The following is a 17432-nucleotide window of genomic DNA, read 5'->3' as shown; positions in this document are numbered from 1 at the left end:
CCATAATGATCCATATCCGTTTAATATGGAGTGTTCTTTTTTAATTATAAAAAAAATATAGGTACTTGTCGTATTTGTCACAAATTGCATATATGCTTTCACAACGCGATCCAAAATGCGAAGTTGATCCATGATCCACGATTCTGGGTCGCAGATCATGGATCACATAGTCCAAAATTGATAGTTTGGTGCATATCTGGCTACTCATCAACAAAGGTAAACTAGTACTATGTTACCACAATATAAATATAACTTGGCTCAGAATAAGTACTTGTGCTTATCGCACAAATATTATTTTGTCCTAGGTGGAATCCACCACACGCGGCGATACGATGACCACTTTAACCACTGCACCAAACGTGCAGTTACAAGTTTCTTAGAATAAGTAGTTTTAGCACTGTGTAGTTTTTCTCCAGAATTATGTTGCAATTCTAATTCAAAAAGCACTTGAACTAACAACTTTTCAAGAGTTCTTGACTAAACAATACCTACCTACTTACAATCAATATTATTTATTGATAAAGCGAACAATAGCGAAATAAATCCTGTCAATGTGGAAAACTTTTGAGTAAGAAGTTTATATAAAATTGTACATAATAAAATTAATAATACTTTAAATCATACACTAATAAAATTTTGCAGATTTCTTAACCCATAACTGTTCCACTGCTAGGCAAAGGTCTCCTTCCGAGTAAGGGAGGGGTTAGACCAGTTCACCAGATACTTACCTTTTTCCACGAAACTAGTCGATGGTTCGAACCCTAGGCAACACACCAATGACTTTTCGAAGCTGTCTTTTAGAAATAATTATAATCTGCAGTTCAATATATTTCTTGAAAACATACAAAGTCCCCAAAACGCGCTTGGCCAGCGTGGTGGACTCATGGACTCAAGGTCTTACTTGGAGGAGACAGCAGTGGGACAGTAAAAATAACTTTTGATATACATAAATCAAACAAAAATAAGTTTTTGAGCATAAAACGAGAGGTATTTCCTTTAAAAAAATAAGACTCGAGTAAAGCTAATTCATGCAACAAACTATGTAAACACATTATTTCGTGTGCCTCAATTTCAACTAAGCTAATAAAACCACAAGCCTGCATTACAAATCCATACAAAAAAGCAGATCTAGAATACTATAGCAGATTTAAACGGCCTTTGAAAAGGACTAACCAATTTTGTTGTTCCGTAACTACACTATTTGCTATCACGGTTGATTTAATTCAGTCACAACTGATGCTTGGTCGTTAGTCGCGGTTTACAAAACAATTGTTGAGTGTAGAAAATTCTACGATAGCGATTTGCTTAGTTTAACCTTCTTGGGATTAGGGTTGGGTCATACGAAGTTTATTTATTTATTTATTTAGGGAAATACAAACAGTTACACACTTACATTGTTATGAAGTAATACAAATAGGTACTTCTTATATGTGAAACCCGCAACATTTTCCACGTATTATTAAGTTGTAGTTTTGACCCATTTAATTATTATGAGAATGAAATAACCACGTTGCGGCCTTTTGTGTAGCTGTGAAAAGCACTCGCATTTAGTTGAACTACTAATGACTTCTTATACCTACATTATTTCGTCAAAATCGCAGAATCTCTAGAGCACTTTAGAATCAAACCATGGAAGAGAACCTCGAATCCAGCCGCGAAATCGTCAGTAACAGAGCAGAAAAATCAATACAGCCAAATCACACATATATGTACTTTGTATTAATGCAAGTAAAACATTAGCATTAGCTAAATATTGGCATTTAAAAAGAGCAAGCCGTGAGTTTCTTGCCGTTTCTTCTCACGAGCAACAGCTTTTCCGAAACGGTGGTAGATAAAAAATATTTTGACGATTTCAAATACTTGTTAAAGTTTATGAAATAAAGAATATTTGAGTTTGACTTTGACTTTGAGCTGCACAGTAAAATTTATAAGAGTAGCATGTTATGCTGGCAGCCCTATCCCGACTGTAAAGAAAACGCCGCGTTAGCAGCAAAAGGGTCGAGACAGTAGTGAATCTTGAGAACCTCTCCGTACAATTATTATTGGTTCCCGATATTGTGATCGACGGATTGATCGGTTCCTCTTCCAAAAGACTATGCGTATTTTTATACTTATTGAAGGTTTACTAAGATATTTCCTTAGTTTTTTTTACATCCGTGTCGTAAAAAGAGAATGGGAAGAGGCTTCGATGTAGTAGGGAATGTTTTTTGTTCCCTATTCTTGAATTCATTTAGACTAAGCCTAATCCTTAACAAACAGTAAGACTAGAAGGTAGCCCAAATACTGTCTGAAACTATGTCTTGACATTCTTCAAGACCCCTCAACCAACTACCTTAAGACACCATGCACTTTTTGTTTGGTACAAGAGCTAAGGCAATCGTCTTGTTCTTATTAATACTGAATATAAAACAAGTACTCCTAGGAACAGTTGTTGTTGTTTCAACAACCTGGAATTAACTTAAAAATTAAAGGATTAAGGAATTAAACCCATCGCCCTGGTTTTCTACAACACTATACACACACAAAGAAACTTAAAACAGTATATGTATAACTCAATAACAAAATTACTAGGTAACTAGGTTTCATTATCAATACTACTATGGCAATACTTTCCCAACAACGCACGTGGCGAGTCCGTCTAACCGTACGTAACATACATAACTTGGAGAACACGAAACATATCCCTTGCCCAACACTACAATGAAACAGCCACGTAATAATATTATATATAAATGTTGAAATTGTTTAGCAATTAGGTAGACTTAGCTGTACCTAGTCCTCAACCATGAAAGTTAATGGCTCGATTCTTTTCATAATATTTAAATATTTAGTTCAATTAGAGGTCATTGGCGAAATCTATGTACTCCATGATATAAACTAAGTAATGTTACAATGAAAGTCTTTTTATCTTCTGCCGGTGTGTTACGTTTAACTGCTAAATTGATAAACACGTTTTTATAAAATTGAGATAGTTGAATAGACATGGAAATAGTTGAATTTTAGAACAAGTACGAACTAATTTTTTATTTGTTGTTTTTGTGATGTTTTTTCTCAAAATATATATATCCTATTTACCGTCGTTCAAATTATAGTCAAATGGAAACTATATTTGTAAGTCGCTTTACAAAATCTCTTCCTGTTTCTGTTTGACCCATGTTTCATTTAAGCCCTCAAAGTCCAGGTGGGTTCAAAGGTTTAAATGGATCATAGTAGATCTCTTACAGAATTGGCCTTCCTTAGGGAAGATCTTTGCGAAATTGCATCGAGACAAATAAGCTATATATATATATATACTAGCTGACCCGCGCAACTTCGCTTGCGTCACATAATAGAGGATGGGTCATAATTTTCCCCGTTTTTGTAACATTTTTTACTGCTCCTATTGGTATTAGCGTGATGATATAGCCGCTAGCCTTCCTCGATAAATGGGCTATCTAACACTGAAAGAATTTTTCAAATCGGACCAGTAGTTCCTGAGATTAGCGCGTTCAAACAAACAAACAATCAAACAAACAAACAAACTCTTCAGCTTTATAATATTAGTATAGATATAAGCTATATATATATATATATATATATATATATATATATATATATATATATACTCAATCTTTAGTTTTTTTTTTCAATAAAAGCCTGTAATCTCGATAAATTTATTTCTTTATTTTTATACCAGCAAATTTGTCGGAAAATCAGAAATGTTATACAAAATTCTTTCTTTGAATTAGTGAATGATACAATAGTTCCAGACATTTCATGACAAGCAACTGTGCCGAGTAATCAAACCTAGAGCAATTTCATCCATTATCTTCGTCTTACTAAAGCGCTAACGCAATAGAAAAAGAAGTACAAAACTTGAACACTATCTCAGAACCTAAGAAAACAAAAGTGAAGCACGTAAACGTGAAACAAAATAAAGTAAAAAGATTCCAACACGAGTCTTCAGGCTGTGTAAATCACAATGAAGAGGTATACTATTTGTAACTTTAGTTCTAAACTATGAGTATCTAAGTAAATACCATCTATTTTTTGTTGATTTCATTTATAGCTATAGTTACGTTAGAGGTATCGTCGTAAGCATTTTTTCTGAATTAACGCTATTCTTCAAGTATTATTTTCTAGAAGTAAGTGCCTTCGTCTTCTTGTGTGAGTTGTCCAATTATATTTATATTCGTGAATACAGCTACACTTTTTCTATGGGTCTATTTAATTTGTACGTTATATTTCTTGGGATAGGATTGTACAATTTTATTCACTTAAGACTGTGTTCTACATCGGTTAAAAGACAAAAGTAGTGGGCTTATTTGTTTGTATTTTGGAGTGCTTGGGCGACACAGTAGCTAAGTATTACCGCCTCGGCTCGCCTACGTAATATTTTCAGCAGTCAACTCGTTGCCTTATTAAAAATAGAGTCACCTATTTATCACAAATGACTAACAAAACAAATAAACCTCGATTGAAATTATCGCGATTAAAACCCGTTACATTATAATATTATGTGTACAAGTCGCGACAGTTGAAAATTGCAAATAAACCTTTTCATACTTTCAGCTAGGAAAATACTACTATCGAAAAACATCGGCCATCCACTTACTAGTCGATTTCCCTCAACAGTTTCAAGCTCGTAAAACATGCAGTTAATGAGTACGTGATGATGATGACAATCTAATTTATAAAGACACCGCCTCATATAATGATATTAGTATGAGTATCATTAGTAAACAAATATGGCGCAGGGCGCTATATCATTAGAACTCTCATTACGATATGCGGTCATCTCAATTGATGAGTGAAAATCAAAAAATTGTTTTGATGATATAAAAACGTGACTGTATTTTCCTTAGGGTTAGTTACTCTCTTTTTATAGTGAATACTAAATACATGTTAATTCACCCAACGGGTAAAACTTAACGGCTTTACGTCTTCCAAGTCAGTTTAATCAGTTTTACAAAATAGTATCGTTGTTCTATCAATCCAGTACAAGTTATTAAAGACTTAGATGCAGCGCAGACGACACACTTTTTGTGCGATCAAGTCTGTGTACTAATGTGGTAAAGTCTATTAAAAACTTAAACTTACCGTATTTTGTTTTTTCTTTAGACTCATACATGTCCAAACAGGAGCGGAATAAACAATACAGCACACTTCATCCCACATTTTTCTTTTTAAATGTCTATCATGATATTCTGCAGACGAGATCGCACACAAAAAGTGTGCCGTCTGCGCTGCACCTTAAGTTCACTATTGATTAACTACAGAATAAATCGACTCCAAAAACTGAATACTCATGGTAGGCCTCCAAAATCACTACAAAACGATACATCGGAACGTTGTAAACCTACAGTTTCAGATTTCAGAGAGCAACTATTGAAAAAGTTCTATAAAATTCCCTTCCGACAGTTCGGCTTTGGAATATTTACTGCAATGCTGTACTTGAGTGCTTTTCTTACAAATACCGAATGTTTGTCTCAAGTAAATGTTGGGTCTCGAACTGTGGCCTGACTTTTAAAATAGTGACCGGTTTTTAGTTTTGTTTGTATTGTTTTCTATAAATAGTGATTTGAGATGTGTGCTTCAATTTCTAATTATCTATAATAATATGTATAATGAAATAGGGATAATTATCACTTTCTTTAGCGGTGAAGGAGAACATTGTGATGAATCCTTGCATGTATTAAAGATATTTATCACATTTTTTTAAAGTAATGCATAGTCCCCAACCCGCACTAGGACAGCGTTGTGGACTCGAGGCCTACACCCTCCCTCGTTCGGGACTAACCCACTGCTGGGAAAGGTATTAGTCCCGAACGTGGGACAGTCACAAATTTAAAACAAACTGAACCTAATTATACCAAAAACTCATGGTGCTATGATGATCGTCAGCTGACCAGTGTGAGAGAAAGCAATTAATTTTATCTGTCAATTTAGTATAAAAATAAAATTCAGACTTTAATAATCAAAATATCATTAAATCAAACTTTTCAAAGTGAAAATGGAGAAGTAGTCACAAATATATTTGACGACATTAACCCCAAAATGACTTACAATGCTATTAAGAACAATTTTAAATTAAATATTCATTTAAAATTATTTTCCTTAAATGAGTAGTGGCTAAGGTTTTGTGCTGTGACAATGAAATAGCAATTATCATTACTGAGGGTCAGCATAGACGTCTCTTAGCCGAACAAAATTCTAGAAATTATTGAAGACTAGCTGACCCGCGCAACTTCACTTGCGTCACATAAGAGAGATACGTCATTGTTTTTCCCGTTTTTGTAACATTTCTCGTTGCTACTCCGCTCTTATTGGTCGTAGCGTGATGATTTATGGCCTATAGCCTTCCTCGATAAATGGACTATCTAACACTGAAAGAATTTTTCAAATCGGACCAGGAGTTCCTGAGATTAGCGCGTTCAAACAAACAAACAATCAATTAAACAAACTCTTCAGCTTTACAATATTAGTAGAGAAAAGTAGAGATTAGTATAGATGAGACTAATGATATTTATATTATAGTTCGGTTCTACTCACAGATAAGTGTCGGTTAGCCTATCTTGTGGAAAATTTACAGATACATATTTTCATTACCTATTAGTTACCTAGACAGTTAGCTGTAAAGTCGAGAAACTATAGTATTATATTTCAAAGACGTAAACGAACTCATAATACATGATAGAGAAATACGAGATCCATTTCCATATTATTTAAGTGTCTTTGAAATTTCATGAAACTAAATTTTCAGTAAAAGTCATCTGGGGTTGAAATGTAGCAAAGGGTTTACAAGATAACTTGGACACTGTTGTACTCACAAGTAAGTCTAATTTTCCAAACTCATAGAATTTTCAGATCAAAGATTTTATCTCAAAAAGTGGATTCGTTTAAAGACATGTTTTCTATAAAATAGGGCGCAAAGAATTGTAACAACCTAACATCCTAAATAACTCTATCAAGGTATTTTTACGGCTTAACTAACACTCTAGCGAGACTATGATAAGCTATCAGTCAGAAAGCAATGAAGGTACTTGGAAAAAACCATGTCATAAAGCCTTTATATAAAATGACGACATTACTCTACGTAAATTACTATCACATGCTTTATAAATTGAAGTAAATCAGTATTATTTATCTTCTACTGAACAAATAAAATCAGGATTCACTCGCATTTAAAGTTATGTAACGCACACGTTATTTCAGATAAAGTGAAAACAATTACAGTTAATATTTTCACTACTAAACAATGGAGAATGTTACCTAATTTTGATTTTTAGCACTCCATATTCTCGTTTAAAAATAAAAAATACTGGTGAAAGAATTACTTCGATACGTCAATTAGTTTTCGATTTATAAGTAAAACAAGTTGTAACCGCACGACGCTAGCTCTCGGTGACGGTGTGACGTCACTCTACACTTGCTCAGTCTAGCTCACACAGTCCGCTTGAGGTCGCGCGCTCGGTGCGTTGAAATTATTACTAAATACTTTTAAAAATGTTCAATTCAAATACTAGGAAATCATATGTTGTGCCTAAATGTAATTTAATATTATGTAAGTAAATAAGTAATAATAAATAACTTCATATTACAATGAAACAATTTCTTACCGGATTGATCGCGAGTTTATTGATTTTACTGTGGCAGGAAAAATGTAAAATCGATTATTTCGGTTAAAAACTGTTTCATTATAACATGCAGTGATCGTAAATATCTAACATTATTACTTACTAGCTGACCCGCGCAACTTCGCTTGCGTCAAATAAGAGAGAATGGGTCAGAATTTTCCTCGTTTTTGTAACACTTTTTACTGTTACTCTACTCCTATTGGTCGTAGCGTGATGATATAAAATATGATTTTTTTCACGAAAAATATTCTCAAACTTATTTATATCTCATAAATACTCATAATATAACGAAGTCGCGCTAAGGCATATCCGCCATTAAAACAGTTGCCATGACAACGGAATTTTGTTATTTCAATGTCATTATAATATTGACTATTCGCGACTTAGTTCGTCACTTGAATTTTCCCGGGAAATGCGTCATTTTCCCGGGGTAAAAAGTAGCCTATGTCCTTTCTCAGGTATCAAAATATCTCCATACCAAATTTCATGCAAATTGGTTCAGTAGTTTAGACGTGATTGAGTAGCAGACAGACAGACAGACAGACAGACAGACAGATAGACAGAGTTACTTTCGCATTTATAATATTAGTATGGATTATACCTATGTATAATATACTAGGAGCCGCCCACGACTTCGTCCGCATGGAAACCCTTCCCGCGTAAATCATGATCCTTCGGGAACTCGAGGATTAAAAGTAGTCTATGTGTTATTCTGGGTCTTCAGGTATATATAAAATTTCATCGTAATCGGTTCTGTCAAATTTGCGTGAAAGAGTAACAAACATCCATACATACTTACATACCTACATACTTACATACATACATACATACATATACAAACATACGTACATACATACATACATACATACGTACGTACGTACAGACATACATACGTACATACATACATACAATGACATATGTATGTCATTGTATGTATTACTTATGTACTTATGTATGTACATATATACACATTCTCACAAACTTTCAAATTTATAATGTTGAGTAGGATTTCGGAAGCAACAAAACCTCTATTTGTTTCACAAATAATTCGTAACCGTTATACCATTTATTTTAGGTACATTATCCGATTGCCCTTTTTAAAATCCTTTATCCATTTTATTAATCGAATAGTATTTACTATTATTATAAGTTATTTTATACATAAGCAGATGAAAACACAACAAAATACTACGCAAACTATTACACCTACAACAACGATTGGCGACTTAATACTAAGCGGGACGCGGCCCGCGCGGCGCGGTAAAGTAGTATGACGTCACAGCCGCTCACGCGGCTGTTAGCGGGACTCGATATTTTTCGAAACTTTGAATGCTTATAAAATCAAAACTATTTGGTATTTTTGACTAAAACAAAAACTAGTTTATATGTATACATACAGGCTATACTGTGTCAAAATTTAAAGCGATTTGGCATACCTAGTAACATTCTCCATTATAACATTTCATAATTAACTATGTTGAAGAAAGCTTACCTTTTAAAATCTTAATTTAATCACACACTTGAACACAAACGGAATTATTTTGTTCACTCACAATTTTCCTTATCACTGAAATTTCACCTTTATCACGCGGGCGTAAGGTAGTTATTTGTTTCGTAGGGAGGTTCGGTAATGTTCGGAGGTAAGACGCGGGTGCGCAAGGCCGCTGCGCGCGCGCAGATGTCTTCGCCACACTTCGTTCGGTGTTATCACGAGGCTATACGAACATGTAATGTGACCACAAACCAATGGGACATTACTTTTTATTCAAATAATAATTACGTCGTGATGTTGGTAATGGAATTTTGTAATTTATGTTAATTGTGTATTAAAATGAGTTTATGGGTGTCGCTTTAGTCTTTGTTAAGTCTTGTGTGTGATTTAGAGTTAATTATAATTGCTTTGTAGATAATACTCATTTTTGGTATGGAAGATGTTTTGACCGCTGTATAGCGTGTCAAACTATCGTTTACTTGTTCAAAAGAGATTTGTCATTAAAAATATCTGTTTGTTTTTTATTTATTCAATAATATTTTTGTGCTGTAATTTGGTAACCAAATATTTTTAACTAGTGAGTCACAATATTAAACCGTATGATGATCATTTGACTGTCGTGAATGTTGAAATTATGTCTGTAAACTCAATAAACAACTAGGCCAAGTTTCAACCATTAAAAGTCATAAAGTCGTCTATTAATTACGCTTTTATTCCAAAAGCAAACTGCTATTGTTCCTAGGTATATAATTGTATTTTTTATAATAAAGCAGCCTTACCTCTCAAAACTTTTTTTGCCTTATGCAGGTAAGGCTGCTAAAATTATTATTCTTTGAATAAAAAACTTTCCCTCGTTAGTCCTAACACCTACCAAGTATATTTTTAATGGGGAAGGGAAATCCCTCTACAAAATGTAGCCTCCGTCCGTTTATGCTTTCTGTCAAAATCTACATCCTTACTAACGAACCTAAATCCAATCCTGGCCTTTTCTTGAAAATTACCACACATTTATTTCTCTGGTCTATGCCTATGGGAAGAAGTTTTTATGATATTTTATTTCTTACTAACAATCATATACATACACACGTGTGTATTACTGTGTATGCTACACAGAAAATTTAAGTTACCTACTTACTTGTGCAGTCGGACAGAATATCGGGATGAATACAGGCCAATGATGATAACTCGTATTAAAATGTCCATAAAATTATCTAAATTGTAACATCATGGCCACAATACGGGAGAGATGAATGAAAGTACATTCTAATATGTGAACAACGCCCGCCACGACATCTGGCGGTTCAGAGAGAAAACAATTACACACACGTTCACGAGCTATATAATTGTGATGTAGACGTTTTTTAATCATTCTCGTAGTTAGGTAAGGTGAATGTTAGTTTGTGTGACAATTTCAGGTAAAATTACCCGTAATTGGGTATGTTTTAGCTGTTTTTGGATGTAGTGAGGTTGCTTTTGTTCTAATGAAGGTTGTATGTATGCAGTTTTTCAAGTGATGGTACTTATTTGAAAAGATATAGTGGTTACGCAGATTTTGAAAAAATAAATTTCTTTTTTAAATTCGGTTTTATGTTTTTAAATTCAAATTGAAACAGGCTTTGGAAATTATAATTCTGAATAAGCACTAATTTAAAGCAAAATTTTAAGTACATTAAATAACGTATTTTATGTGTAGTGAAATGTATCTACACGATGTTATATTTTAGATTTGTATCTAAATATTGAAGGATTGTTTACTTAAAATTTAGGCCAAACAGTGGTCAATTCGGCCTTCAAGATGCACTGTGGTTGGACTGAAATTTTACCTACCACAATACTGAGATTTCAGTTGTTGTGATAATATAATAAGACGAAAATTACTTTAATTATATAATAATTTAGGCTCACTTAGACTCTGCTTAGAAATCGAAATAAATTATCATGATACATGACCGTTGGTTACAGCACTACTCTTTTGAAGGATATCGCCAGTATAAAGAGGGCTACTTCCTTTTTCTATCGACAACAAAGTAGCTGTATGAGAACCTTATCAGCGCCCCTAGTGGATTTCACGAGAATTACTTTAAATATCACACGCACGCTAGTCGATAGTACTTACATAGCACATTTTAACTGTCTTTTGAAATATTTTTAAAAGAAATTGGGTTAAAAGTTCACCTTACGTAAATAATAATTATCATACAATTATTTGTATGTTTGTAAATACTATCACTTGTTATCGACTGAATCGACTCGTTTGTAAGGAGAGCAAGTTTCCGCTCCGAATTGCTCAAGGACGGTGGTACAACCTGAATTTGTGATAAAAATAACCGTTTTGACATGCATTTTTGTTAAAAGTTTATTACTTTTAAATTATTTACTTTTATCGCCGTATACTTACTTACTTGAACGATGACATAATCCATACTGACCATAGTTCCATACTATTATCGTAATCGCAAAAGCCTGTTTTTCGCAACGCAGTCACAACTAAACTACTGAAGCCATTTGATATTTATATAAGGATAGTTTAAAACCCCTCAATCAAACAGCTACTTTTTATTAAATCAACTCAAAAATACGGAAATTGGGGATGCAGGTAGGTAATGTGCGTGTACCCAAGCAAGCGAGCATGTAGGTATGCAATAAAAAAAATAGCTATCGATTTTCAGGAATTATTACTCTGAAAAACTATTCGTACACAAGAGCTTCTGTGAAAACTTAGACACATAATATGTATTTTTATTCGGATTGATCATTCTCAAAACATTAGACTTTGATAAGAATCCTTATTTTCTTTATCAATAATACAACAATACTACAAGTAGATTATTGGCAACGTGATATATTAGATCACAACATGATTGTACGAATGCACTCGAGCGTGGTAGTGTGTCTGAAACGCTATACTCTATCAAATTACCACTCGTGCGCAGTGGGTGTAGATCACTTCCCTTTGCTTATGCCCGGTTTCTGAGAACATTTATCGGTAGTTTATCTATTCAATAGCGTTTAAACTCATGTAAAAAAGGCCATTGAATAGAGAAACTGCCGCTAAATGCACCTCAGAAACTGGGAGGTTAGACGCATTTAGACGTCACAGAACTACGTATTTGTTGTTTTTTAAGACATCAATACATTTCACTACATAAAAATGAAAATTAAGAAAAGAATATATTTCTTTCCATCTTTCTCATTTTACAACATCATTAGGTGTTTTTTTTAAATGACTTAAAACAATAGAAAAGAAATTTCTGTCTCCCTCTCTCTCTCTCTCTCTGATACACTTTAGTTCTTAACATTACATCTCAAAAGACTTACTCTCTTATTCATAAACACACTATAAACCTATTTTAGTAAAAAAACTACTATAATAATACCTAATATGTTTTCTCTTTTCATTTCGCTAAGGAGAGAAAGAAACAAAACTCTTATAAGCCTTTCATAACTTCATATATCTTTATGAATATGGCGGATATAGTACTATTTTTAATCTAGATATAAATCAAGCATGCCAAAGCTCTTTAGTTGTCGGATTATAGCTGGCACAAACTATTTTAACTGTTTATGGCATAAGTTACAAGACTGTTTTACATAAGAAGTGTTGATAGAATACTTATTTAATCTTATTTGTTATTGTACAAATTAATTGGTTTCTTAAGTAATGTGTACCGGAAACTTCGTTCTCTTTATATGCTATTGTAATACTGTTTAATAATAATTTAGACATTCAATAAGGTTAATTATTTGGTACTTATTCAGTTGCATTATTGTCACAAACAAATATTTTTTGGTGGCCCATATTATTTGTAGGTAGCGAGATCTTGCATTGGAAAAGTGTAGCTATTGGTTAGTCTGATAAGAAAATCTCAATCTAGGATAGTATTTTTCAATGATTTTCTTGTTCATTAATAAAATTAGGAGGTTATCATAAAAGTCGTAAGTAAGTAAATCATAATGTTGTTGACCTTTTTCCACGTTAAGTGTTAATGCATCGTGTTTTCCTCGATAAATGGGCTATACAATACTGTAAGAATTTTTCAAATTGGACCAGTAGTTCCTGAGATTAGCGCGTTCAAACAAACTATAGATAAATCAATCAACGGCTTCACTCTCCTGACCCAACGGGATGGACTATGCATGGACACAACCAACAAGATATCAACGTATATCTATACCTAGGTAGGTACTAGTTCATACATACCTAGTATGTCGGTACTAGTACGACGCTCTCCCGGAATTTCAGCCAGCACATATTGGTGAGACGTCCTTCCGTGCTATCTGGGTCGAGGAGATGTCCGCCAACATCAATACAGCGATCTGTAACACGATACAACGAGGAATTGGAACGGAATTCTCATACCGACGTACCTACTACTGACATATAGTTATTGAAGTTTAAGTTCGACTATTGAAGTATAAGGATTTTTGTATAGGAGTAAAATGTTCTACAAACTTCTAATAGAGCACATTTCTACAGTAACATTTCAGACTCAAGAGCAGCTAGGGCGCTTATTGAAAACATACTCAGTAAGTGTGGTGCGTTTTGAGTTACTTTTCGGACAGAAAGTTTCGTGACTTCAAAGAAGCAGTTGGTACTGCGTGGGTTTTACTTGAGGTTTCGGTATATTTATAAATACGATATAGAATGATAACGATTAATGCTATAGAATGCTATAGTAGCATTCTATAACAATATCATATCTTCTTATGGTCAATCATTCATTGACCATAGAAATGCATTTACTGGTTGCCCCGAAATTGCCAGCTGACTTACATTTAATCGACTAGAAGAGTAGATAATTATTAAGATACGCCAAAATTTAGATGAACCATGAACGATCATTTAGGTAAGTAAAATAAGTTGTACTTTTATCTATGCTGAATAGGTATTAATCTAAAACTAACTCTTAAGTAAGTTCAAACAAACTCTATGAATGAGATCCGTATCCCAAACAAAAGAAACTCAGACACCAACTGACCCAATAAACGAAGAACTTTTCTTAAGTACATTGAAACTAAAAGATAAAAAGAAAGATAAATCGCCTTTAGATTAGTTTTCCACTAAACGGTCCTATAAAAGCACTTCCAACTCATTTGCAATTCGTTCACTGAATCATGATCGTTTTCGTTTCATACCCCGGTTTGTATTGGAAACTATTCACTTGAGTAAACTTATAGAAATTAGTCATGGTCTTATTATAAGTTAAGGTATTAGATGTTACTATCGATATAAAGTAAAGTTAATTTAAAAATGAGAGAGAGAGAATGGTAAGCGCCTTCAGTAAGTGTGCGAGCAAAGTGTAGCTTTACGTTATTATTGCTATGAATTATTTCAAAGGAGTGAATTTCCTTAAACACGGCTAATTTCATTCTTTTTGATTTTTCTTATGATATAATTGTTACTTTTGCGCATAAAATATACTTAAGCAGAGAATTTATTAACAATACTATCTAGACAGAATTAAAATACGTTTTTTTTTACTGTTAGGGTGCTGCCATCTATGCAGAGTACTAAGTACTCAATGATCCTTGTTTTTTTTAATGCAAGCACTGCAAGTAATCTGGGAGCAATTCAAAAATGGTTCTTGTGTTTGTTTCTGAAAATAGAAATCCAATTTATGTTACGTAAAGCATCATTTGCATCCGATTTTTGCTTGAATGGACGTAAAAATAGCAGGTCTGGCAAGGTATTCAACGCCCCTCGTATGGTGTACAAAGAGGACTCCAAACTTGTTCTCAGTTCGCAGTAAAAAGGGGTTTGATTGACAAAGACCTTGAGGTCTTTATGACGTGTTTAGAATGAAATGCAGATTAATACTGGCCAATTTATAGTCCTATTTTGATGTGTGATAGTTAGAATTGTAAAGAAATTGTTGGTATTCATTTACTACATTATAAAGGTAATACACTACCCTACTATGATACAATGATGCAAATCAATAATCCAAAGGCTACAATTCTTTTTATTTATTGCATTATTAACTTGATAGTTTATATAGGTACATTTAGCGGCAGTTAATGTAATCAACTAGCTGACCCGCGCAACTTCGCTTGCGTCACATAAGAGAGAATGGGTAAATTTTTTCCCCGTTTTTGTAACATTTTTTACTGGAACTCTGCTCCTACTGGTCGTAGCGTGATGATATATAGCCTATAACCTTCCTCGATAAATGGGCTATCTAACACTGAAAATCATTTTTCAAATAGGATCAGTAGTTTCTGAGATTAGCGCGTTCAAACAAACAAACAAACAAACAAACTCTTCAGCTTTATAATATTAGTATAGATAGCGTTAAAACTCATAAAAAAAAACGCTATTACTCAGAAACTGGGGGTAAGTCGCTTCCTAAATCGAGTGTTTTATTTTATTAATTCCACAAATAACTCAATGACATAATAAGTTATGAATTCACAAGAACCCAGTATTTTGCGTGGGTTTGACATTCCTGACAATTTGTCAATTTATGATGCCTGTACACAGTAGGTACCCCTACTTCGAGACTCTAGCATACAAGTGATTTTAGTTTTTACTTCGAATCAATGTGTATCACAGGAAAAAAATATTTTGCATTATAAATAAATTAGTATAAACGTTTATCTATTCGGGAAAATCATTTGCACAAAAACAGGATATATTATTTACTGTCGCGCATTTATTTCCTGCAAATGTTATAATAAAGTATATTTAATCATTTATTATTCAGTACTAGCTGACCCGACGATTTTTTTTGCAATTTCTAATTCTATTCTTTTCTCTCCGTAAGAACCATCCTTGTACTTCAAGGAATATTATAAAAAAATAATTTATGAAATAGGTTTAGCTGCTCTCGCCTCTGCATATTTAATTATTGATACAGAATACAAGCCTGAAATAAGGGTGAGACAAAAAATCCATCCATCCATAAAGGGCAAAGCCGAAACGTCAAGCAATAACTACAAGGTAAAATGATTTTCTGCTGTTATTTCTATATAACATTAGATAATATTTGTCTCACCAATAAATGTTAAGCAAGCTCTCATTAGTCATTCATTGGTTTGTCTTTATCACTCGTATAAAGTTTTCAAAATTTATTGAAAGCGACAAAACACTGTTTAGGCAATCGCAGCTTACACGACATTTATTAGGAAGTCAATATAACTACGCGCATCGCAAAAGTTTAACACCTAGAAACCTCTAGGTAACAACACAAGACTACTTAAAATCAATTAATAGGTAATATTTTTTTATTCCAAACACGCTCACGTGTGCCACGACGTGTTGTATGATTGTATGAGTTTAAAAATACCATCCAATAAAATCAATAATGTCAGTTCGATTGATTTGTATCACCATGGCCGCCTATGGCCAGTGGTTAGTCAAATTAGCTATATTACTTGCCAAAAGAATTTGAACTTAATGAAACAAATTTTAAGGTATAATTTGGCTCGTGATGGAAAGGAACTATGTGCATACATTGTTCTTATTAGGTGTTAAGATCTTGACCACACTTGTGCATTGTTAACGTCAGTGACGTGTGTCAAATTGATGCATGTTTTTGTTGCGCATGCTGTTAACGCATGCCTAGTTAATGGACTATGTTCGAACATGATCAGACAGTGTTTCAAAGTCTTTTTTTGTGTTTTGTTAAGCTAATTTTAATATTTACTTAATATACAATCGCTAATCATAAAGTGCAAATCATCAAAACTCATAATTAAGTCAGTTAAGCTATTTCACGCGCCTTCGGGCGGCTTATTCAACACTAGACATTAGGTTGTCCACTAGCCATACGATGAATAAACTAACCAGACTCTTATCAACCAGAAATCAAATAAAATCATTATGTATTAAGTAGTCATCAATTGGCAATTAAAGAATTTTAATCAACTCATTGATTGTTCCGAGTAAATAACATACTATGCGCAATACAAACTGTGCCTTGACGTTCTCGCCGCATGCAGAGTACACTAGTGTGGACACGTATTGAACATTTTAATGAAAGGCTAAGGGCATCGATTGCCTAAATATTAGGAAGTAATCTTCATTAATATATACTACAGATTCAGACTTCAAGTCAAGGGTATTGACCTTGCAACCTTGTCAAAGTCTCTTAATGCAAATAATTGTAGAACAATGTTTGTTTATACAATCATTAGACAGTTTGTTTTGATCGCGCTACAACAAAAACTGCTACTTTTCTGTCATATCATAACTTTTGAACTGAATTTGCATGACTGACGTGCAATATTAAATGGCAAATGATTGAATAATGCTATTTTAAGTACCTTAAAGTTCATTATTAGTAATTTAAGAAGACACCACAGATACGTAAACAAACTGAATT

The 17432-nt window shown here is 33.5% G+C and overlaps 1 protein-coding gene across 3 annotated transcripts in view; it reads right to left on the bottom strand.

Annotated features, from left to right (window-relative positions):
* M7BP (Myosin-7a binding protein) overlaps positions 1–9287 on the bottom strand; it is a 131295-nt gene extending 122008 nt beyond the window's left edge. For 2 of the 3 annotated variants that reach the window (XM_076135737.1, XM_076135730.1), the window contains exon 1: positions 9109–9286. The gene's annotated coding sequence lies outside the window, so the exon portion shown is untranslated. Of the gene's footprint in view, positions 1–9108 lie in introns of all 3 variants that reach the window. The other variant, XM_076135722.1, reaches the window with a different exon arrangement.
* Between the last annotated feature and the right edge of the window lie 8145 nt (positions 9288–17432).

This window comes from Anticarsia gemmatalis, chromosome 1, assembly GCF_050436995.1.
Source record: "Anticarsia gemmatalis isolate Benzon Research Colony breed Stoneville strain chromosome 1, ilAntGemm2 primary, whole genome shotgun sequence".
Lineage (NCBI taxonomy): Eukaryota > Metazoa > Arthropoda > Insecta > Lepidoptera > Erebidae > Anticarsia > Anticarsia gemmatalis.
Note: the sequence above shows the minus strand (reverse complement) of the source record. Positions and strands in the feature narration are given on the sequence as shown.